Source organism: Mycteria americana, chromosome 7, assembly GCF_035582795.1.
Source record: "Mycteria americana isolate JAX WOST 10 ecotype Jacksonville Zoo and Gardens chromosome 7, USCA_MyAme_1.0, whole genome shotgun sequence".
Taxonomy (NCBI): domain Eukaryota; kingdom Metazoa; phylum Chordata; class Aves; order Ciconiiformes; family Ciconiidae; genus Mycteria; species Mycteria americana.
In genome coordinates, this window is record NC_134371.1 from 39,860,750 (window position 1) to 39,885,558 (window position 24,809).

A 24,809-nucleotide genomic window follows, 5' to 3' on the forward strand; every position below is an offset into this window, starting at 1 on the left:
CATGCCACGGTCAGGGCGCTTGTAGGGCTGCTCGCCCACGTGCAGTATTGAAGCTCGCCATGCACACTTCTGGTGCTTGAAGAGGCCGGAGGACTTGGTGAAGGCCTTGCCGCAGACGGCGCAGGTGAACGGCCGCTCACTGGAGTGGACCTGCTGGTGCTTCACCATCCGGCTTGCCATGGCAAAGGCCTTCCCGCAGTCGGGGCAGGGGAACGGCGTGGCCCCTAAGCGTCCCCGCTGATGGCGGAGCAGGGCTTGTTGAAGGCGCACCCACAGTCGTGGGGAAGGGCTTGTCGTTGTGGTGCATGTTGTGCTGGTGCTTGCAGAGGTCGGAGGAGCGGGCGAAGGCCTTCCCGCAGTCGGCGCAGCCATAGGGCCTCTCGCCCGTGTGGGTGCGGGTGCCCTTGCGGTAGTCCAAGGACCAGGTGTAGGTTTTGGTGCAGAAGGGGCACCCATAGGGCCGCTTGCCCGTGTGCAAGCAGCGGTGCTGCTGCAGCGTGCCCTGGTGCGAGTAGGCTTTGCCGCAGAGCTCGCAGGGCTTGGCCCCACTGTGCGTTTCCCAGTGGCTCAGCAGGTTGCTGGACTTCTTGAAGGACCGCCCGCACTGTGGGCACTTGTAGGGATGCTCCTCCGAGGTGGACCCCTGTGGACCCCCTGGCCTGACGGCCTCTGTGCTGGTGAGAGCCAACACTTGCCGAGTGACATGGCTGGAGCAGCCATCTCCGGACTCCCCCCGAGAGTTGCTCCCCAGGGTCACTGCGGTGTCCTCAGCGCCACAGGGCCCGGTGGCCCTGCCGTCCATCTGGGATGGGTGCTGCTGGCACAGGGGTTCCCTGTGGCTGCGCTCGCCACCCAGGGCATGAAGGCTCACCCGCAGCTTCAGCTTCCTTGCCACACCATTAGCATTGATGAGGGTGAAGGTTTTGTAGAAGACCTCACCTTCCTGGCACAGTGGGTCCCCAGGCACATCCTCCCTTGGGCCGTTCCCTGGACCACTGTGGTTGCCTTCCTTGGTTTCCTCCTCATCACATTGCCATCACCCTCCTCTCCAGGCAGTGCACATCGGACCCCCTTCCTCTCTTCCACGCTGCCATGGGGGTACTCCTGGTCCAGGCATTCGGGGCACTTTGGGCTTGCCATGCTCTTCACCTGCGTCAGGCATGGACATCTCTAAGGCTCTTCCACCCCCAGGGCCGTTGCTGTAGGGGACCTGGATTTTGGAGCAGGAGGGGACAGGCGTGAGAAGCAGCAAGCAACCAGGCAGCTGTTTCTTAATTCATAGCTGGTTTTGTCTTTGGTCACGTTGATTCTTGCTTGGATCTCATCTGCTTTTTCCTTCTTCTCATGGCTACAGTGCTTATTTGGAAGCATGGATTTTTATTTTTCTGCACTTTCTTAACTAGTTTTCTGCTTTTTAAAATACAGAACCACCAGGAAACACAATGCAGATGTTATTAATTACAGAGGCCCTGATGCTCTGCCAGGTTTCAGATCCGGTGGCTGTTTCTCTTGACGGCTAAGGAGCTCACATGTTACAATGCCAGGCGAGCAGTAGCTGCTTCTCCCATTCCTGGAGTGCCCACCAGAGAAAAGAGCTCTATCTTAATGCAGAATCATGTAGTATAAAAAATATGATCTTAATAAAGGTCACCTGGCCACACAGAGCATTTCCAGAGAAATAAAAATAGCAAGAGCGTGATAAACCAAGGACATCTTCTTGGAGCTGTGACGGTGAAGGTGGGAAAGCTGCCCGACAGGCCCTCTGGGCTGGCTCAGCAGAGCAGATACCCTGTGTGCTGCCAACAGCAGATGTGGGCAGGCCAAGCTGCCTCTTGCCCCTAGGCACGGAAGGAGCATTGCAACCACATTTCTACTCCCCTTTTTTTATGCAGAACATTTAAAGAGAATTAAAATCAGACCCTGACGATGAGCCAGATGCAGCCAGTAACCAGTGGGTTTGCTGTTTACGGGACGTGCAGCACCGAGGAGGGGAGGTTAGGCTCGTGACAGTTTTATTTTCACCAGTGCTCTTTGCAATTTTGCTAGCCCATCAGTGGGCTCTGCCCTGCTCTCATGCACATGTGTAAAATGGTCCAAGGAGCTCATGCTACATGAGGGGTCTGAAGAGCAACATGCATCTGCTCCCTATGCTGTGACAAGGCGGGGGGGGGGAGGGCATCTGAGCAATCGCTTCTCAGGAAGGCAAAACTGTTTGCAAACCCCAGCAGAGAAAGGGAGAAGCCCCATTCCCCTCGCTGATGAGAGGTGCAGTGAATTCCTCTTTGGGTGCTGATTTACTAGTATCCTCCAGCACCCTGTTCAGAGGCTGCTGGATAGTTTGAAGCCAGCTGGCTGAGCCTGAGCAAGCCTGCTGCTGACGGAGACAGCACTTGCGAGCGTTGGGAAATGCTAACACTGCTTTTATCTTAACACTATGCTTTTCCCAACGAGAAGGCTACGGACACTTGCGTACGGGCTGTCCAGCCTGCTGCAGCCCGCTGCTGCAGAGAGGTGGGAGAGCACCTGCAGGAAAGCTCACACACACTGCGAGGGCAAACCTGTTTCCCTGAAGCAGCTTTCCAAAGACAATAATCCACCCTTGGTCTGCCAGGTGATGCCAGGGGTGTTTGGAGGTTTAATTGCAGAAGGGGACAGACCCCAGCAGCCTCTTGCCTGTGCCTTCTCTGGGGTCCCCCACCCGTGTTGTTTCCCATCACCCTCAGGCCTGCTTGCCAGCCTTCCCCCCGGCTCCCAGCTCCAACTGGCAGAGCCTTACCTTGATGGGTGAGCATGGGTGCGCAGCCGGCCCCGGCAGGAGCAGCCCCCCGGGCCCCGGCACGGGAGACAAGGGAGGCTGGCGCAGAGCATCCCGTTCAAGTGTGCCAGTGTCTGGCTCACCCTTTTGTGTCCAGCGGAGCAACTGCAGAGCCTCCGGAGGTGGGCCCTCTTTCCTCACCCCAACCTTGCTGCCCGCATCGCAGAGAGCAGCCGGGGAAATGCAGCAGGGCTGCCCTGCCTGCCCGCCCGCCTGAGCCCTTCCCCTCTCCTCCTCCGGGCCAGCGATGGAGAGCACCAGCCACCTGCTCGAGTTGTGCCTCCCGCTACATCTACCAGGAGGCTTTTGCCTGCTGCTGGCTTTTAGATGCCGTTTCCCCTTCTGCTGGAGAGAGCCCCAGCAGCAGTAGTGCTCGCTGGGTGCTTTTCCCCTGCCTGCCTCCCAGGACTTCAGGCTGTGACCTTCAATTCATCTCCGGTGCGTTGCGCTAAATCCCTGCTTTTCTTCCCCTTGAAGATGTGTTTGTCACTGTCTGGTTGTTCCTTGGCTACCGCACGAGCGGTTTCTCCCTCCTCCCAAGTTCAATGTGTGTGTTTCTGTCTCTCCCCGGTGTGGGAGCTTTCCTGCAGGGATATTTCCTCCCTGCTTCTCTTAATGCCCGTCTTGCACATGCTGCTTAGCTTTCCCTTCCTCACAGCGGGGATTTCTGTCTCCTCTCTGGCATCGGAATCAAACTTTTTCCCTTGTTTTGAGCTGACTCACTTCGTAGGCAATCTCAGCACCAAGGACTCTCTGCCTACAGTTGTTTTATTTGGGATTAGCAGAAGCAGATGCGCTTTGCTGCTTGCACCTGGAGAAGGAACAGCCCCCCGCATCAGCACAGCCAAGGGCAGCAAATTGCAGAATAGGGAAGGGAGAAGTGGGGGGAAGATGAGACCAGTTCAAGCTTGTGTTCCCGTCTTGCATCATGAGACTGCCACCTGCCCCTAGGCCCACGCTGTGCATCACAACTACCATATTTTTTGCAGCCGATTTTCTTTTTTAACTATATGCAGGATCTTTACTATGTGCAGGATCATCCCCTTGAATCCCAAAGACAGCCACGAAGACAAGATGGTCTTGGCAATGAGAAAAAGAAATGAAACCCCCAAAAGTCCTGGGAACAGGTAGTATTTCAACAAAACCACTACAGAGCAGCCTTGAGTCCTGCAGTGCTGATCAGGGCTTTGCATGTGCAAATACGGGAATATGATTCTGCTTTCAGGAACTGGGGGAGCATGTGGGAAGGGGTAGTTACCCCTGGGCTGCACTCGGAGCATCTTGGAGATGGTCCAGAGCACAGTACTGCTCGCCAGATGGACGCGTGACAAAGCCGTCACCATCCCACTGCTTGCTCCCCGGGGTGCTCATTTCCTCTGGTTTTCCTCTCTTGGACAACTTGCATGCAGTAAAGGAGAGTGTGTGTCTAGATCCAAGAACTCAGAGGAATTAATGTTGCAGTGTCTGCAGGAAACCAGAGACATGCAAACCCGCTTCTCTCTGGAGTCGGAGCCAACTGGGCCACGAGATCGCTGCTGAGCGATGGCGCACGTGAGCACCCGTGAGCAGGCTGCTTCAGCAGGGCACTGCTGCTCTCCTAGGGGCTGAAACTATTATTTATTGCAGGGAAGTGATATAAATGAACTGGCTTCCCAAACAGTATTCTCCATACGTTAGCATCCCTGCTCCCGGTAGTCTGAAATCCTCCTCCCAATAGCTTTATTCCCACGCTCCTTCCCAGGTAGCCTCTTGTCGCACTGGAGCAAACCACACCATGTCAGCAAAAAGCATTTGCTTGGTCTTGGCGGAATCTCTGCAAAGCACAGGAGTTTAGCTTGAGTTGGGGAATAGTGTTAGGACTTGAACCTGTGGGGAAGCTGTCACTGAACACAAGCTGGGGATGGTTTAAAAACCAGAGGGCAAGAGAAAGTGATAGGAAGAGATCTGCAGACATTGGAGGCAGGTTCAGCTCATTACGGTGAGAGGAGCATCCTCACTGGGGCCAGCTGAGGGCCGTTTGCAGGCTACAAAGAGAGCAGGGACCAGGGCTAGAGCTCCTTCTCTAACACAGGCTGCCAAAAGTAGTGCCAGGCTGGCATGGTCCCATGGTGACCCGGGCATTGCTGGTGCCCCTCCAGCCACACTGGCTGTTTTGGGGTATCTGGGGGGGGTCCCTCCTCATGCACAGCTCCTTCCCTGCCCAGGGCAGGCATGCTGCTATGACTAGCCTGAAAGAAAAAGAAATATTGCAGAAGAAAAAGGTAATTTTGATTAATATTGCTTTCCCCTTCAGACCCTTGAAATAGGGGATAAATGTCATCAGGGAAAGGTACAACAAACTGTCCTCCCTGCTCAGGTCTGTGAGTAACGTGTTCTCCCGCGCTGGTTTCTCACTGCAGCAGAGCTCTGTGCTGAAGATGCAGCAAAGAAAAAGCCTTATGAGATGCCGTGTACTAAGAAAGCACAAAGTCATGAGAAAATGGTGATTTAAGAAGAAAAAGATGCCCCAAAATCTATAGCAAGCAGGTAAGTACTTTTTTTTTTTTTTTTTTTAGTTTTCTTTGTGAAGTCCTCCCTTTTTCCTTGCAGTCCCTGGACTGATCTGAGGTTTGCCCAGTGTTTGTCCTGGTTACCGGTGTTAGGTTATGGGATAAACATCATGTTGCGTGCCCACAGAGAAGCAGTGGTGGGGGGAGGAGTCCAAATAATACTCTGTCCTGGCTGCCCCCGGGCCCATCACAGGAGCCGGTCAGAGGCACAAAGGCACATGGGAACCCAAATTACAGACTCAGAGGAGGGAACACCATGGCTGGGCTCCCCTGTACCTGTCTCAGAAGACCCCCAGCCCCATGGGCCATCAGGACAAGGGAGCTGGAGCAGCTGTCCTGAGCATTTTTGGCACTGATGTCCCTGCTTTTTGGGGACGTCCAAGGTCAGCTCCTGGGGGTCTGTGCCACAACTGCACTGGTGCTGTGTCATGTCCAGGTGCCAGCAACTGGGAAGACTGGGATCCAGAGGCAGCTACTGGGCAGACTGTGTGTCTGAGGCCATGTGGGAGGAAAATGTAGGAAATAATACTGCAGCATTTAGCAACGGTACAGCAAATCTCAGTGCTAGACCTGATAGGAGGGGAAGGTGACTTTGCTTTCAAACAAGCCTGATTTCACTCACTTGCACTCTCCCTCATAGCCACGTGCGCACCAGCACCAAGGCGCGTGGCCAAGTGGCCTGTCCAGCAGTCAGCATGTGTCCAGATGGTCTGTCCAGGGTGCAGGGGGGACAAGGGACACTGGCTCTCAGCTTTCCTCAAGTCTCCCGGGCCGCAGTTAGGTTGGTGATCTGGTGCTGGTTTCAGCTGTGCATTTCTGCACCCTTTAGGACCCAAGAGTGATGTGAGCTCAGACACCTCAGTTAACCTCAGCATCCTGGAGTGTGAACGTTACCGATCTCTTGTGATAACTCACCGCAGCCCTAAAGTGGGGGTGGCAGATGCACTCATTAGATTTGTGCTCACTGTTGATAATGGGAGACATATCCATCCCCACTGAGAAAACCAGTTTCTCTTGTTTGGAGATGGAGAAACACCTTAAAATTAGATTTTATTTTTTCTTTATGACTATTCTGGTACCAACACTCCTGCTCCGTTTGAGGTCCTTTCTTGCTTCCAACTTCTGCCATGGCACCCAACCTACAAAGCAAGCCCCCTCAGTCCATGGGCTGGGTCCCACATCTTGGACAACTTTTGAGTGTATTGCTCAGCACTTGATTGTCTCAGATCCTACCAGCGAATTTCAAAGTAGAGCCCTCAGCCTTCTGGGCCTGCTGGGCTTGGCTGGTCCTTAAGCACACTGCATTTTGGCAGGTGGATCCAAGTGCTATTCAAATATAAAGCAGTAATTGATAATGAGAATCACATCCGTTCACACTAGAGCTCTCCTCAGCCCTCACTGCTATTCAAAATAAAGGTTAGCAATCCCTTGCATGCAACTACTTTCTACCTCCTATGACAGCGATTGCAGAAAGCCTGCTGTACACCTTCCCCCTCTTGCATCGTCCAGCAGTTAATGCTGGTACCTGCTCCCCCCGGCATTCTCCACCATTTAATACAAGAAATAATGTCATACACTGTTTCCTACAGAAGCACTGCTGTGTTTGTAAGTTCATGTAAGAAGTCATCTAGACCCCTGCAGCAGTCATATTGTGTGATCCCTCTTGTTGACTTTCAGCCAGGCTTTGGGGATAGTCCCCACCATCATGTAAGCAATTGGGAAGAAGAATTCACGTTTCTCCTCTGTTTTTTGCCTGCAGTGACCTCCACCAATGTGTTACCATGCCATCTTCCATGGCCCTGTCCCTCTCAAAGATCAGCGTAACCATCAGCCTTAGTTTGTGTTGGTGACCTATAAGCCCAGGCCTGCTTGTGGAAACCTCCTGTCTCAGGTGGGTAATCTCAATTATAAACTGCACAGCCTCTTAGAAAAGATCAGCTTAAAAGCATTTAACAAGTATAGCTGGAAACCCAATTCCTTCTCTAAAGGTTAAACTTCTGAACTGCAGATAATTACTACTCTTCCCTTTGATGGCATCTTCTATCTTAAGCTGTAGAAACAATATGTAGGTGCTTTAAAGTTTAAAATGAATGTCTCTTGGTATGGCTGTGAGTTAAAAAATACCGTCTTTGTGTTTCCAGATGAAGAACCCAAGGCAGAGGAGCTGGAGGTGTGTGTTCCCATTCAGCAGGTGAGTCACCAGCAGAGCCAAGGGCAGCGCTCAGTGCCGGCATCTTGCTCCACAGCAGTTCAGGGCGCTGTTTTGACCCAAAGGCAGCAATTTTTGTCCAGATCAATTTCTAAGGTATTTTGCAAGTCGTTTATTGTAAATAAGTAGGCTCTACAGTCACATCTCATCACTGACTGCTGTGCAGCCACCTCAGTCTGGAGCTGCTGGCAGGTTCAGTATCCACAGGGTGTCAGGAGTGCTGACACTGCTGTCACTTGGCTTCCAAGATGCTATATTTTTGCTTTTAAGTGTAAAAACTTAGTTGCCAGTTTTGAATATGCTGAGGAGCTTGAGGGAGTAGCTTAGCTTTCTCCTAAAATGTGCTGTCATGGCAGGTTTTTGATGAATCCACCGAGAGAGTGGGTGGTGAGGCTGGTGCTTGCAAAGCCGGGCTGTTGGCAGGGGCCATGGCCCCGGTTTGGGACACTGCTCTGCCGTCCCCGTGCTGCTGGGAGGTTTCGTGTTCGTTCCCTGCAAACAAGCGTACCAGCTATGTACACGGCCCTTGAGCAGGGTGGACCTGGAGGTGCTTGGTGGGACCGAAGCACAGCTCCCTTGCGCTCCTTGCTGCTGGGCCGGCGCTGTGGCTCTGTGCTGCCCACGGGGTTTGCTTCCAGCGGGGCATCCGCGAAAGGCGGCTCTGTGTGGAGATAGTGGCGTGGGTGCTGCCCCAGCGCCTGTGGCACTGCATGCTGGAGGGTCCCTGCAGGGACAGTCCCCTGCGAGCAGGGACGGAGGAGGGCCAGGGCTGGGTGGCAGAGGCAGGCTGGCGTGTCCTGCCGAGCGGCAGACAGCAGAGGGCAATGTCGCCCTGCGAGAGCCGCAGGCAGGCAGGGATGCAGGTAGATGCTTGCTGCGCTGACAGCTTGGGGACAGGGGACAAAGTGACCCCCTCGGCAGTGGGTCCAGCTTCTTCTGCAGAAGCCAGAGAGTTTCAAGCAGCGTTGGGTGCCTGGTAGAGATGCTCCTTGGCCCTGGGCTAGCTCGGCTCCCTCTGGCCACCCAGGCGGGAGAGGCGAGCGAGGGGGCAGGCAGGGGCACCCCTTTCTGCCTGCTGCCCTCCTGTCCTGCCTGGCAGAGGCTGCTGTGGGGGCTGCCCACACTGGGCTGGTCACAGCTGGAGAAGCCCCAAGATGTAAAGTAGCCCAGGCTGGCTCTTGCCAGGCCTTGGCGGGCGTATGATTTTGACAGCTGGGGAAACTGAGGCAGGGACTGTGCCTGTGAACAGGTTCTGGAGACACTATGGAGCTGGTTGGCTGATGTTTTTAGCAGTGGGGTGAAGCTGCTCCTACAGCTGAGCCTGGTAAAGGCTTGGTGTGGCCGGGACACGAGCTTCGGCAGGGTGTCATGCCTCCCCTCCCCAACTCACCCTGGTGCCAGTGGGTATTTTTCAGGTGCAGCAGGCTGGGGGGCTCAGATGGCCACATCTCCTCCCTGTGCTCAGGGACCGCTCCTGTGCCCCGCAGAGCCCCGGTGGGATGGAAAGCCGGGCTGTTTTCTGCAGCTGTCGCTGCCTGGCTTGGCTGCATCCCGGGGCCATGGGGCCATCCCAGAGCCGTACCTCGGAGACTTTGCACAGCTGTGCACTCTCTATCTGATGGGAGGAAAGCCAGTACTGAAAGCATTTTCTTCGCCTTTTCTCTGAGCGGCTTCATCCCACCCTTTATCAGGCAGGGCTGCTGAGCTCAGGGAAATGGAGCTCTCTGCCTGCTTGGGGCAGGCTCCTGAGGAGTGGCCGTGGGTTTTGCTGACTTCCCTGGGGCTGGCATCAGCCCTGGGTGCTGCCGCTGCAAGTAATGTCAGCCGCCAAGGCACCTCATCGCAGGCCTGTGAAGGAGAGGCCAGAAGGTACAAAGAAATAATTCTGACTTGTCAAAAGGTGTACCCCAAAGGTGGGTCCCTTGGCCTCCCCATTGCCCAGCTCCAGCACATGTTATCTTGATTTGGGATCAAGCTATTCCCCAGGGAGTGAGGCACTGAACCACACTTACTGGGGCCATCCTCTACTCCCTGAGCAGGAACACTTTGAATTGGCACAGAGCCACACCAGTGCTAAAAAACAAATTAATTTCTTCCAGCTGAGCACTCCTGATTCAGCATTTCTCCTGCCAGCACTTTACAGTGGGTGTGAGATAACAAGAAGATACTGTGCCCAGAGGGGTGGTGGTTGTCCCGGCCGGGTATCTCCTGATTAGGTGCAATACAAAGATACCGGCTGTGCACTCTCAGCATGCTGGGGCCAGAGGTTGGGTTTGGCAAAGGGGTATGCGGGTCATGGAAACAGGGATGGGTGTTTGTGGTGCCCCTGTCACCAACCCTCAGCTGTATCCCTGGCGCCGAGCTAAAGGATATGAGTACTGTGGAAGGTGCTGTTTTTGGGATGCTCCTTAAAAAAATAAAGGCTTTATACCAGAAGACATCAGGTCTGTGTGGCTTGAGCCTAATTTCTTCCTCTTAGGAGAATTTGTGTGGCTCTGTTTTCTTCTTGCATTTACCTAAAGCATGGCATTGTTGTCATCTGTTAAGACAGCGGCCAGGCTCTGCTGCAGTGGCAGCTGCGTTTTGGGGGAAGGAGGAGTGTCCTGGGCTGATACATCCATGAAACATTGCAAATGGTGTTCATGAGAGAGAGATGAGACTGAATGAGAGGTCCTGAGAGAGGCACTGAGGTTTTCAAGCTGGCTCTGCGTTAATGCTGTGTGTGGTTTCATGTGCTACTCCCCTCTGAAATTATGCTTTGGTTTACAGGAGAGACTTGACTTTTCATGTTAGCCCTTAGGCCAGGCACTTGTCTCAGCTGGAGGGGCACCAAGGAGACCGAGGCACAGTGTGAAGGCGCAGAGGTCTTCTCTGTCCAAGAGGATGGTAAGTGTGGTATGTAACAAGTAGGGACCGATGGCAGAGAGGGGTGCAGGTACCCAGGGAAAGGGGACTGGCAGTGCTAGAAAATCTGTGGCTAGAAATGAGGAGGAAGGAAACCCTGCCTTAGAATCAAGTGCAAAACTGAGCCAGATTGCTTCTCCACTTGCTTTGTGTCCTGATGACCTAGAAGTCCTGAAAAAATTAATGGAGAGGGGAAAGCAATCAAAACTTGAATGCACTGCATGTTAGTGGTGACCTTCCCTTGCAGCGGAGATAAGGAATATGCAGTCTTTGCAGTCAGGGGAAGGAGCTGATTTCAGTCCAGGACCAGGAGATGACAATCTAGCTGGACATTGCCTGTGCCACGTAAACCTGCTGGGGGTCAGATTGCTGCCAGCATTATAAACCTCTGTCACTCTCCAGATGCTAATAGGCCTTATCTCTTAAAGTGAATCTTATTAACTAGGAGTGGACTTTGCTGCCTAAGGCCTTTAAACCTCACTTGAGGTTCTTCACCCTCAAATGAATTGGAGGGGGTTTCACAGGGTGGAGGAAAAGAAAAACAAAGTGGTTTCTTCCAATGTGAGCTGCTCTGAGCCGTGGGTGTCCTGCCATGACTGGGTGCTGCTTCAGGAGCAACTCCAGGTTTGCTCCGGTGTGATGGTGGGGATCCAGGGTGGTCTGGGGGCTGTTGCAAGCTCTCAGCTTCCTCTGTGCTGGAGGAACCCAGGTCCATCACACCTGCAGGGCCTCAGTAGGGCTCTACCAGCTCCAGCCAAAACAGTTGGGATGCTCTTTCTGCACAAGTTTGGAGCAGGAAGCTGCCGTCGTTCTGCATTTCCCCTGGCTGGTTCAGAAGAACTCGGCAGAGGCACTCGCACACCCAACACTCGTCACAGCCACTAAGTCCAGTGGTAGCAGACTTGCAGCTAATGATGCTGGGCTACAGCTAACCTCATCTACAGTCCTGTGAGCAGGAACATAGCAAGGGACCTTTCTGGCCCTTTGATTAATTAATGTCTATCTTTGTGTTCCCAGGAAGGCTTCTGTGGCAAGAGCAGTAACTCACTGAGGTCTTGGTATGGGCGATGTCTCTGCTTCACACCTGATCCGTGTGATTCCTGGTAAGGCTCTTCTGCTCCCCAAGACAGTTTGGACCGCCAGCCTATCCTCCCCATGTGGCTGCTTCCCTCCACTATTTCAAGATAAAGCAGCACATTTCTCTTGGGAAAGGGATCCTCTGGTCAAGGGGAAAGGGAACATTATCTTGTCCCCCACACTGGCTCCTTGTCCCTTAATGCTCCACCTGTCTTGCCAGGTGGTTCCCCTCCCCATTGCATGGGGAAAGAGAGCATTGCTCAAGCCTGCTGGGTGGGACTGCAGAGGGTAGTGAAGATGTCCTGTTTTTTTCAGGTAGCTATAACCTGCAGGTGTGAAGTTTGGCTGATGGGACCACCTGGGCCACTTCTACCAGCTCGGCTTCTCAAACAGCTGCTCCAAGAGCTGTGATTAATGGCAATTTATCAGTAGAGAGAAAGGTCCTTTCTCTGCCCTGCCTGCGAAGAGCTGGCAGGGAGGCTGGAGGCTCGGCTGCCTGTTCAGAGGTTTGCAAAGCTGCTGCTCCTTCCTGCATGCTGCTCCTTCCTGCATGCTGCTCCTTCCTGCATGCTGCTCCTTCCTGCATGCTGCTCCCTCGGTGGCTGGATCAGCAGAGGGCACTGCATGCCCACGCTTGATCCGCCTTGGGAAGGCAGGGAGGGTCCTCTCCACCCCTCCAGCTCCAGGGCCAGAGGAGGCATGGACCAGCAACGATTGCTCTCTGACCACCAGGCCTCTCCCCCAGCTCCCTGCCAAAGAGCCCCGGGCTGCAGGGCCACCTCCCCGATGGAAAGATCAGGGCTGATGAAGGAAACCAGGAGGCACTTGGTGAAACGATGGGCAAATTTAGATCAAACGGCAGGAAATCCGCTCTCTGGCAGTGCAGAAGAGCTGCGCAGTGGAAAGCTCTGGTCCAGCAGGAGGTCATCCAAGACAAACATGGAGCTGCCTTCTGGGGCGGGCTGGCCGACTGGCAGGATGGGCGAGAGCTGGGGATCTGGGCAGGCAAAGCTGTAAAGGCAGTTTGGCTTTGTGCTCTGCTGCAGTCACTGCAGGCGGTCAGGGAGGAGCTCCCACCCTGCCCACAGTGTGCAGGATGGTACCCCCAGCCCATGCAGGGAGCAGAAGGAGCCTTTCTCACCATAGCCTGAGGCAGCCTGCTGGATTTTTTCATCAGGACAGGATATTTATCAGCCTGATGGCATCAGCATGGTCCCAGCTGGATTTGGTGCAGATTGTGTCCTCCTTGGTGAGATGGGCTGGGGGCCAGTGTTTGGAGGCAGGCTTTGGGCTCTTCCAGTGAGAATATTTGTGTGCAAACATAGAGATACATGTCCCAAAGGGGACGTTCCCATGATGCCCATGGAAGTAGCTGCTTGCTAGAGTGAACAGGGAGCTAGGTGCTACCTCTTGCATTGCTGTAGCACTGCGGGTTTTGATGCAGTAGTGACTTCTCCTCAGTGGAGGTCTCTTTGGCTGAAGAGGCAGCAGTAAAGATCCAAGGCTCATGGATTCTCTCGGATGGCATGTCCTGCTGGCTTTCATGGGGCAGGAAGGGAGAGTGATTGCATCATGGAGTGTTTCCTCTCCAGTTTCTTCACTGGTTGAAATCCAGGCTTGTCTGAGAGCTCTTGCCCTTGGAGAGTGATTTGGCAGCACTTGGATGACCACCCCATAAACCCCACCTGTCTGGCTGGTTTCTGCAGGGCAGAAGTTACAGCTGAAACAGTGGTTAACCCCAACGGGAGAGCAGGCTTGTGCATCTCCAGGTGGTACCTGTGGTTCAAGCAAGCCAAAGGCTTCACTCAAATGTGAGCTGATGTATTTCTAGCCAGTAGAGGTGATTGCTCCCTGGGAACCTGCCTTGGAGTTCATTTGTTCACTGAAACCTTTATCAAGAGAGTGAAGGTGATTTTCCAGACTTGTTGATGTCCTCAGGAAATAGCTTGCATGGAGGCTTTCCAAGATGCTGCAACCTCAGCTATTGCCCTTTGACAGCAGCAAAGATAAAGATACATGAACTTCCTGCTCAAGGAAGCTCCCTCCTCCTCTTGCACCACTTCCTTGACATTAGCATGCAGTCTGCTCCTTCACGGTCTGAGGCTCTGTCCCCAGAAGAAGCAACTGGGGTTTCACACACAGCCCTAATCGCTCATGAAAGTACTCTCTGACTTGTTTCTCCTCGCCCATTTGGAGCAAGGGCTCGTGTGGAGATGTTTGAGCTTTGTACAAGTGCGAGAAAGCATCAGGGTGGAGCTGGCTGATGTGCTCTCACTCTGCGAGCAAGAGGGATGGATCTCATCTTGTTTAGGCTACCTAAACAAGTAGCTGTTGCTCAGGAGAGACAAGAAAGCTGAGCTAAAACCATGTTCCCTGGCACAATAATGCCTGAAACAGCAGCGTGTTTATGTAGGACTGTAAAGGAGCCAGGAAATGCTGCCAGCCTAGCTGTGAATGTCCTGGTGAACCTCCTGGAGCCCACAGATATGGTCTCAGCTTGCTCCCTCTGGCAAGTGTCAGACCCAAAAGGGAAAGAGGTCTGTAAGTGGGACCAGCTGGGGAGCTGGAGGCTGTGCAGACCTGACATGAGAAGGGCCTGTGGCAGTGCCAGTCAGCAAAGATGGAAGGGGAGGTGAGCTCCAATGAGCTCTGGACCATGTCCATCCTGCAGGCTCTCCACCCTCACCCCCCATGGCTCCTTTTGGGAGACAAGCTGGGCTCTCCAGCTTGCTGTTGGGATGTAGTTTCAGAGGCTTTCCTCGGATGAAGTGTTGGGAAGAGTCGTGGACTGTTGGGCTTAGGGCTTGGGCTGATGAATGCAGATGAGACCTCTACTTACCACAGGCAACCTGCTGGTACGACTCCTTCCAGAAACCAGTTGTGCTTTGTCTTGGAAACAGGTCGGGTTTGGGTTATTGTGTGTCCACTGGTCCCCTTAGCAGACTGCCTCAGGGACCTTACCTCTTGGTTGTTAGGAATCTTACACAAATTTCCAGCACAAATGTATCTGTGGCCAGCTTCTTCCTTATTTGTTCTTGAGCCAGAGGACAGTGCTGTCACAAACAGCTCTTCTCCCTGCCTGTACTCTTCGATGTTGATTTGAAATAGTCTTTCTTTGGCCGTGGGTTTCAGAGGGATATGTTTCAAAACCAGAAATAAATGGGCTTGAAGTATTTCCCATAATTTTGCAAGATCTTGACCCTCTGATAGCAAGATTAGAAGAAAGATAACAACAAAATCAGCATTCAGGCTGGAACCACTATTGTTAAATAGACAACACTGTAAAGCCAGTACTTCTTGTTTACAATTGAACTCATGAATTTTTAGATATTAATGTATGAGGGATTGAGTAAACAACCATTGTGCCTCTAAGGAATGAGTCCCAGGCTGTCCTGAGCTGGAATACTTTGTACTTTCCTGATTGCCTTCCAAGAATTTCAAATTACTTTGTAACAGAAAAACAAGCCTGCTTCACGAGACGTTTGCGAGGTTCTCAGGACAGCCTTAATTCCTCCGCACTGTGATGTGGCTGGTTTTGGGGCAGAGCTCTGCAGCTGGGTACCATGGGATGCTGAGCGCATACGTGTTCGTAGAGGTGGGGACTACACATGAAGAATAAGCTACTCTGGTCAGGAGAGTCTGCCTGGAGGTATTAAAACCCTGCTGTAGTGCACAGGTCTCCAACCAGTGTGTAGCCCTGTCAGTCCCCGTTCCCAGTCTGATGGGCACGGAGACATCACGGACACTGGCCCAGCAATCCTGTGACTGCCATGGAGAAGGTGAGGTGAAGGGACTAGTGGGAAGTCACACAGCAGGTCAGGGTGAGAGCCAGCAAGAAAAGGACTCTGCTTGCCTAACCCATGAGCCTTTCAGGAGCAGCTAGCATATTCTTGGGCATGGGTCTATGGGAGTAGCCACCACGGACTAGGTGGCAAAGGGATGTGTGGATAGGGCATGTCCTCCCCTGTGCCCTAGAGAGACCATGCTGTGCTCTCCAGGGAAGCTGGAGACCATGTTCTATACTCGTGGGCTCTCCCGGCTTACCAGGGTGTTTCTGAGCATGGTGGCCCTGACACTGTGGGCTGTGGTGCACTTGCAAATTGTCCCTTATTTCTGGCTGTCCTACACTGAGTGAGTGCTCTTCAGGAGCAGCCAGCCCGTTGCCTAGAGTCCTTCCAACCAAAAATACCACTTGGGACCGGAGACGAGCCTGCTTAATGTCCCTGCCAGCCCTGGGCTGCCCAAGTGCCGTTTGGCTAGTTTTTGAGCTGAGACCAAGAGCCAGAAATGGAGACATCTTTCCACTGGTGCTGATGGCTGGAGATTGCAGACAGGACATGCAATAATGGCAGCTGATGGCCTGGCAGCCTTGAGGTGTCCTTCTCGGCCAGCCCAGGTAGTCCTGTCTCCAGGCATCATGGCCAGCACTTTGGTAAAGCAGGCAGGATGGGTCCCTCGCTACCTGGGTCATTCTTGGGTTTGGTTTCCAAACCAGCAGCCTGGAGCTGTGGAAAGTCATGAATTTGGGTTACCAAACCATCTGCTGGCTGCATTTTAAAAAGCAATTAAAGCAAAATTGTTTCCAGCCCTTCTGTTTGCAAGATGTAGTCTAAAGTGAGATGGCCAAGCCAGGATTTGCCTGATCCTGCCGCAGCTCCAAGTATGAGTTAATTTGATCTAATCCCTATGTTGTGCACGCTGGGAAGTGAGGAGCGTGCAGGTAAACAGGGCCGCTGTGCTGTTAGTACAGAGGTTTGTGTAATGGTGAAACCCAGGAAGCTGGCATTTTGATACTTTTTTTTAATTGCTTTTAATCAGAAATTATTAAACAGAGTTAAAAAAAAATATGTAGGAAATAAGAATACTTTTGCATGGTAGAGGATGATAGCGTGTTGCCAAAGACTGATGGATGGCAGGTCTAGGTGGTATTGGGTGGAGCTGCTAAAGCTCTTCCTGGGGTACGCGATAGGGTGGGGGGGGACTGGTGTGGCTGGATGGGTGGGGGCATGGGGCCCTTGAGAACCACCTCTGCTCACGCACTGGCGCAGTGACCTCTCAAAGCATGAAACTTTGGTTTCTTCCTTTTCCCATGGTGAAAGGCATGCAAAGAGAGCAAAAAAGGAGTAGGGATGAAAAGAGAAGGTAGGGTGACATCATTCTTCCTTGTCAGCTGTCACCTTGCCAAATCAGAGGAGAACCTTGTGTTAGAGGGGAAGGTGAGGCCATGCCTGATGGTGAGGGGCATATACATAGAGGATTTAATATTCTTTCCTGAGTGTTCTTATGTCCGCAGGGTTTTCATTCCTATTCTGCTGAGAGGTCATGCCCAGGAGAGATGGGGAAATGAGTCCTCATAACCCATGCAGGGCATGTGTTTGGAGACGCCCTTATGCCTGGGGACTGCTTGACAGCCAAAGATGACAGGATCAAGACACCTTTACAGAAAGCAGGGACAGTTTGCCCTGGTGCTTCAGGCTGTGCTTGGTGGGGAGGACGCACACCCACGCCACTGGTGCCAAACCTCTTGTGACTGCCCGTGTGATGCTCTGGATGTGAAGCAGAGAGAAGTGAGGTCTGATATTACGGAGCTCGGATTTAGGCCGAAGCATCTCCTTTTTCCAGCAGGAGAAGGTAACATTCCCCAATGCCAAGTCTTCAAGAGGGTGGGATGGGATGGGATGAGATGGTGGCGGCTCATGGTGTTGGGTTGAGTTTGGGGACTGCGGGATGCCATGGGGACAGCCCGGCTTAGTTGTCACCCGCCACCCATGCCCTGCCATGCTAATGACCAGCTGAATGTAGCATGGTTGTGTATCGAGGGGCTGCCCTGGTCTCGTATCTTATTTGATGGGGGGGGGGGGGGGAACCCAACAGGCTGGCAAGGAGGGAGGAGAGGGGTCTTCCACGATGAGCGGAGGGGGCAGCGCAGCTGCAGGGTCCCAGAGAGGCTCTGCTGGGGCAGCTGCTTAGTTTACAAGAAAAAAGCCCCGAGCGCAGCGCTGGGCCAAGCCGGCAGCTTATGTAAGAGCTGGCAGCGGGGCTGGCGATGCGGAAACCCAGCGGGCTGCCAGTGGGGTGCAATCGCCTTTGATTTTCTCCTGTTTGCTCAGCAGCTTTCATGCGGCGGGGGAGCGGGGCGAGGGCGCGAGATTCCTGCACACTGAACTCCTCTGTTTCTCTCCGCAGGATAAACAGGACATAAAACAAAGCCCCAAGCCAGCCCTCGCCTCCGAGGCAGCGTGCTGCCAAACCCTCTGCAGGGTGGCCCGTCCCCCCCGTGTGCTCCCTGGGGAGCAGCCACCCCATCCTGGGGTGCAGACAGGTTATGGGAGCCCACTCAGGGGGGTTTCTGGGTGCTGCAGCCATTTTTGCGGCTGGGTGAGGGTTGCCCTGTGGCATTGATGAGGAGCAAGCAGGAAAAAGGGGGCAAAGCTCCCTGGCAGGGCTCAGGCAGCAAGTCCCATGGCCTCAGAGGGCTGAAGACGGGCGCTCCAGAAGCGACTCCAGGCTGGATACCGTGTGGACACTGGCTGGGCTGGGTGTCCCCTGCGAGGGTTTTGCTGCAACCCGGCTACCCCACAAGGAACAGTCCCAGGCAGTGGGACTGAGCCCCATCTGCCGCACCATGGGATGCAGCGGGTGAGGAAGGGGTCGAACGCCGGTCCTCTCTCTGCAGTGGGCTCTGTGTGTGAGGTTTCACTGCTCCCTTAAACCTGGGCTGCTTTATTTATAACTTCCTCTAAGGAGTAATTTCCACGTTCTCTTGCCCCCATACTAGATGCCTGTCAGTGACAGAGGGCGATGGGGCTGACCTCGGCCCTTTTCCAACGCAGTATTAGCTAATCCAGCTCCCCAGACATGCAGCTGTGGGGCCAGTCCCCTGCCAGCCCAAGCCCATGCCAGCTCCCCTGCATTTCCACAGAACCATGATTTCACCACTGCCAGCCTGCTGCAGGGCAAGGTGAGAAGGCAGGGAGCAAAGTGGGGTTTAAAACACTTCCAAGAGTTTCAAATGGGGTTTGCTCCAGAGCAAAGTGTCCTGTAATGACCTTGAAGTCACTTGGTTGGGGAAAAGCATATTGGCCAAGTGCGAGGCTGCAGCAAAACTAGGAAACACTACCACTGCTAAAGCAACATGAAGGGAGGGTGGTTTGGTGCTGTACCGCTGTCCTGGTTGTCTGTCCTGCCAGCCATGGTGGGTGGTGAGGTCCCCTCTCCTCCAAGGCACTGCTGGTGAGTTATCCCAAGCTGCCCTGCCCCAGCCCTGCTACACTCCTCATGCCGCTGCGTGCAATGGCATTGCTGACTTCTGCTCCCAAAAAGCAGAGCTTTGGCAGGGAAAAAGCCACCTGGGCAGAAAGCTGTCTTCCTGGCTGGGATCTGGAGGGGCTCTGAGCTGCACACGTAAAAACCCATTGGAGGCAGAGGTGGGAAAGGCAGGTGCTGCCTGCTGCAGTGCTGAGCCTGGAAAGCTGGGCTGGGGTGGCCTTCAGGGTCCCTTTCTTATGCCCAGATGGGAAGAACAAGCTGGTGGCTGGAGCTGTACGAGGCTGGGGTCAGTGAAGGCTGGGGAGGTATGTGGGGCTGCCTCCCCATGCAGCCGCACCAGCCTTGGGCAGGGGAAGCTTGAGGAGCAGCAAGCCCAGGTGCCTGCTCCAGCTGCTGGTTTGTGGGTGCTGAGCACCCTTGCAAGTGCTGACGGCCGGCAGTGCTGAGCTGTGCTCCTCTGAAACCATTGGCATCTTGGCTGGGGGGGATGCAAACCCTGGGGCCGCTTATCTATAAACCTCTTGGCCTGGGGTTTTGTGAGAGCCAGCTTTCTCATAGGATTCCCACTCCGGGCTTGACAGGTTGGAAATACTGCAAGAGCAGCCCTTTTTCTGGTGTGTGGGTTCCCCCCCCCCCGATGTTTGTGTCTTTCCACTTCCATCTCTGGCCCAGGCAAGCCGTGCCAAGGCACAAGAGCCAGGCACACCCAGAGGGAGGGGAAAGCAAAGCACCCTCAACCCACAGGAAAACGGGGACAGAAAGCAAACAGCAGCCGGGAGCAAGGAGGAGGGTTTGCTTGCTGGCTCTGGCTGAGGGACAGCTCTCCTCGGCGAGGTCCGTGGTCTTGAGGCAGGTATCGTGGCTCCAATTCGGCACCCCATGCTCTGGTCTTGCACCGATGCTGGGTCACCACGGGAGAGACAAGGAGGGTCCACACTTGGAGTTCACACAGGGCTTGACACCCTCCCTCTTCCCAGCCTGCCGGTTGGGTCTCCCTGGCCCCGCTTTGAGCCACAATATGGGCTCAAGCTGCATGAGTTGAAAAGGCTCAAGCTCTCAAAAAGCAGTGCGGGATCAAAGCTTTCTAAACACTCAGGGCATTTGGCCTGGGAGGTTTTGTTCTGACTATTTATAGCAGTTGGGGCCAAGCGAGTTCAGAGTTGGAGGCAAACTTTTCCAAAGCTGGGGGCCGTTTGGATTAGGGAGGGGGGAAAGGGAGTTCAGCCAGGCCCGTTTCCAGCAAACGTTGACTCCTTCCCTTAGGTATGTGTTGCTATCCATGACACGCTAACAACAGCTCTGCACAGAAGTGCCTGGCTGGGGCTGTAAAGATTGAAACAAAAATGTGAGTTGGCTGGAAAGGAGAACATGAAATAAAGTTTCCAAACAGCAAAGCTGTAGCATTTGAAAGTGAAAACTTTCCTTACCAGCTTGTTTTCATCCTCTGGTCAACATCCTTCAATTACAAATACACTCGTATTGTTTTCTAGGGGAAAGCTGATGATGATTTTAGGGCAGAAAGACCAAGATAGGGCTTCCTGAAGCATATGCCATGCTTAGAAATGGAGAGGAGGGGTCTTTTTGTCTTCAAGGTGAATTTTTTTTGTGCTGTCACTAAAGAACATGTCATTTTTCTGTGCTACCCGCTATAGGCAAAGCCAGGCTTAAACGCTGAGCAAGTAAACCAACCAGGACACCCTTGAAATCATGTCACATTTGAAGCTATAACCCTTGCAGAGCGTGAAGGCAGAAGCTTGGGTTTTCCTGTCTGCCAAGTGAATTGTGCTAATGATGATGTTTAATCATGAGAAGCATGAGCAGCACGCTTTAGATACGCACCACAGCTTTCTGCATGCCTAGATCCACTCTCTTGATTTAAGGCACTCAGTATAGGTTACAAAAATATCCCTCTAATTACCAGTAGCTTCCCAGCATGCTGCCGAATCTCTGCTGCTCTGTAGGAGCAGTATCTCTGAGCTTCTCCCAAAGGAAAGGGTGCAATTAGGTTGGCAGGTAATTGTAATCAGCCGAATGAGGGGACTGGTCGAGGGAAGTGGGTTTGGCAGCTGGGTGGTGCCTAGCCCAGGTGGGCTGTTATGGCGAGCGATGTTGTGCTCTTTCCTGGCAAGGGTGGTGCAGGTTTTCTGCATGCTGCAGGAACTGGATGCTGTGTCACCAAACACAGCCCAAGTCTACCACATGTGTGCCTCAGGTGGTTTTCAGAGAGAGAAATGCCATAGCTGGAAGGTTTCTTTTCGTCTCTGACATCCCCACCAAAGCCTGTCCTCTGATGCAGACGATGCCCATCCTTGCTGTGGATGGTTGGACTGCACTGGAGAAGCCAGATTGTTCTCCTTCAGGGAAGGCTGCAAGATCTCCAATGGATTTTGAAGAATGAAATGATCTGTATGTGGTTGGAGAGTAGGATGAAGGAGGATCTGGGCTGACTACACATTAGGTGGCCATGGTTGGTGTTACAAGGGGAAGTGTCAGGCAGAAGGGAAGGTTTCCCCTGAAGCTACCCAGATGTCAGCCTCAGGGCCTGTCTTGTTTCATATTTCTGTGAGTGACCCAAAAAAGTAGAAGAGCAATGTTGAGATGCATGAATGAGGCAGAGCTGAGGGGGTATCAACAATGTAGGAAGTCATAGGTGTTATAAAAAGAGAATTGGATGACCTGGAGGACGGGAGCAACAACGACAATATGAAGCTCAGCAGTACAAAACACAAAGTCTTTGAGCTTGAGGAGCAAGAACATATGATAAGAGAGGACTTCACATTTTCTGGAGGTAACAGAGAAGGGCTTTGGACTATCCACTGATCTCACACTGTACCTCTGAGCCACTGCCTGAATGCTGTCATGCAAAAGGCAGATGCACCCTTAGAGGACTTGGATGACAAGGCCTCTCTGTTGACCTTAAAACCATCAGGGCGAGAGCCGCCAAGACCTCCACTGGAACAGTGGATACAAATCTGATCATCCTTTCCCTAGAAAAAGTTAGAGTGGAGTGAGTGCAAAGCAAATCAACTGTCCTCGTTGCTCCAAGGGTGAAATAGGTGTGAGGGTCAGATGTGGTTGTCCTTCTCCCATCTTGGTTTTTCAACATGGCAGAGACAGGCTCTGAGCCCAATTTCCACCCCTACCCAGCAGAAGAAAATGTTCTTCTCATTTTTGCCTCCTAATGATGATGATGACCGCTCACCTCTTGTTTTGTATGTGTCCTTACTATGAAAGACTGTTCTTGTGCTCGGTGCTAATGTTCCCAACTCTTGGCTTGGAAAGGGTACACTGGCCAGCTGAACAGTCATTTGGTTCACTGAGAGGCTGTCTGTTCTGCAATGAACAGACAAAATGTCCACCACTGTGGCTGGAAAGAAGTTTTAATTAAAATCTCTTGGTATTGGCCTTGGCCAGACTGTGGAGTGAATGGGAAGAGGGTAGAAGGCCCAGGTCAGTGTCTTGGGTCACCCTAGGAGAGTGTCCACTGAGCTGAGGCTGAACGCAAGGAAGGACCTGGTTTATAATTGCATGGACATTTTTTTTTTTTTCCTCAAGTGACCTGCCCAATGGACGATGCAAGTTGATAGGAGCGCAGATGCTGCCAACCAAAAGTTGGGATAGGTCCACAGGTCATTTGAGTCCTAATGAGGAACCATGAATAGAAGCTCACATCACGCAAGTGAAAACCACCTCACTCTCTTCTCTAATGAGCATGGCTCTCCAAATGCTTTTGTCTTGGGCTTTGCTTGGCTTTCAGAGGTGCCCAGGGCTGCATCTTCCAGGCTGGCCTTCAAGCTGTGTCACCTACCCCATCTTCTCTCTGATGGCCACTGGGAAGGTGCCTCGCTCTGCCGGGTGGCCAGGGCAGACCTGCAGCAGCCCTGAGTGTTTACGGGTAAGTAAAGTCCTTGGAGGGTGAGATACCCCCTCGAGGGGATGTAGTGGGCCCCAGCTGGTATCCCCCAGGTTGAAGTTGCCCTCTGTGTGCTTGCCTGTGATGTGCTGGGCTCTGGACAAGCAGGTATGTTGTTTCATGTGTGGTGTTCCCGACCAGCGCTGTAACTGCAGGTGCTACCCTAATAAACGAGCGGCTGCTCCTGCCGATGTCAAAGTCCATTAATTAATGCAAAGGCCACGTAATAAGTGCCAGGAAACTGGACCAGGATGGGTTCCCCTGTCGTTCGCATGGAGCGAGTCCTGCTTGCTTCCATGGTGCCAGCCTATTTATATTCCCTTTGCTCAGGACAGGGTGATGGACTTCCTGGTTTGCACACTAATGAGCAAGCAAAATTAAGAAGCACAAAAAGCTGACCGGGTGCCAGCCCCACAACTTGTCACTCAAAGGCCAACACAAGGGTCCTACCAGCCCGTGTTACCCCTTGACATGGCACCAGGGCCCTGAAGCCATGTAGATGTTCTTCAAAACGTTACTCCAAAATCTCTTGTATTTTTTCTGAGATTGTTAAGGTACCTTTTGGGGGCAAAAGCCCCCCTTGGTTTCATGCACTGAGCCTGGACTCCTGCACCCTTCCTTCAGTGCGGCACAGACTTTGTCCAGAGGTACCCCAGCCCCTCACGCAGGAGGATGGAGCGGGCATCTGGCCCAGGGAGCTGGGAAAGGATTTTACTTTTTTTCTTGGGCTCTGGCTTAGGGAAATCAATTGGCTTTCACATGTTTTAAGGAAGAAAAAAAAAAAATCCTTTCCTGCTGCCATTTAAGTTTTTGTCTCCTGCTTTCAGGTTTAATTTTGTACTGTCAAGCTGCGTGGGAGCACTGAGCAGCTTTGCAGTTTCTCAGCCCATGCTGGTGATGGAGATGTCGTCCAGGTGAACCCAGGCTCTTCAGCTCGGCTACACCCACATGTGACTGGGATGGGTGTAGGCGTCCAGGGTGCCCCTGCCCAGCACCCATCCTGCGGGCAGGGAGGGAGAAGGGGCAGTTTGGGTGGCTGGGGGTGGGAAACGGGGAGAGCCGCAGCGGTGAAGCACGGAGGTGGCTCCAGGGACCGATCAGCAGTGGCGTTCGGGGCCATGACTACCCAGGTGAAACATCTCGATGCATTCCCTGCAGGCACCAGTTCAGCCCCGCGCAGCACCAGCCACCTGCGCGAACCCAGCTTTTGGGATGAAATTAGCATTTGGGGGCAGTGGCAGGGGGATTTTTTTACTGTTCCCTGCGAAAAATGTCATTTTTAATGCCAAAGTGTAACGGACAAAGGGGCTGACTGTGTCTTTCCCTTTCCTTTCAGTCCCCTTTCTGCACGGTGACATTTTCGACTCCCAAACCCTGTTATTTTTCTCCCCCCCCCCCCCCTTTCTTTTTCCCCTCGTCTTTCCCTCTCCCTCCCCCAGTGTCGCCCGGGGGGCATGGCCCCTTTCCCGGGGTCCCCCCGTCCTGGCAGGGTGCCGGGGAGGTGCCAGGGCGTGCAGCGGGGCGATGCCCGCGCTTCCTGCCCCCCCCAGCAGCACAATGGGGACATTCAGGCGGGCACCGCGTCGCCCAGCCCCGAGCCCGCCGCCCCCCCGCCATCCCCGTCCCCCTATCGCCGACTCCCAAATAGCAGCGTGAGACGGGACGCAGCTGACGCCGTGTCCCAGCGCGCCCGGCGGAGGCGAGCTGGAATCCGGCATCACAAAACAAGCCCTGGTCACGCTCCCCTCGTGACGCAGGCGCGCGCGTGTGTCCCCTCCCTCCCCTCCATCCCCCCAAAATCTCCAAGTCTGCCCGGTAACACCAGGCCGGGCTCCCTTTCCCACCCCCCCGGCCAATCCGCACGCTGCCAGCAGGCCAGGGCCTCCGCTGCCGAGATGCGAGGGGCAGGAGCTGGTGGCGTCGCCGGGAACGGCATGTTTCCCTTCTCCCCTCTTCCCCCGGAGCTGCTTGTTTTTCAGTCCAGGGCCGGAGGGGAGGCGTGGGTCGGAGCTTGGAGGCAGCCCCCATCCTTTCCCAGGAACGCAGCCTGCCCCCCCCGCTCCCCCCAAAATA

At 53.6% G+C, this 24,809-nt stretch overlaps 1 long non-coding RNA gene across 1 annotated transcript; it reads left to right on the plus strand.

Annotated features, from left to right (window-relative positions):
* Positions 1-6,912: 6,912 nt before the first annotated feature.
* LOC142413164 (uncharacterized) lies at positions 6,913-11,845 on the plus strand. The gene is made up of 4 exons (XR_012776686.1): positions 6,913-7,255; positions 7,506-7,555; positions 10,343-10,459; positions 11,495-11,845. It is a non-coding gene; the product is annotated as an uncharacterized LOC142413164 (long non-coding RNA).
* The last annotated feature ends 12,964 nt before the right edge of the window (positions 11,846-24,809 follow it).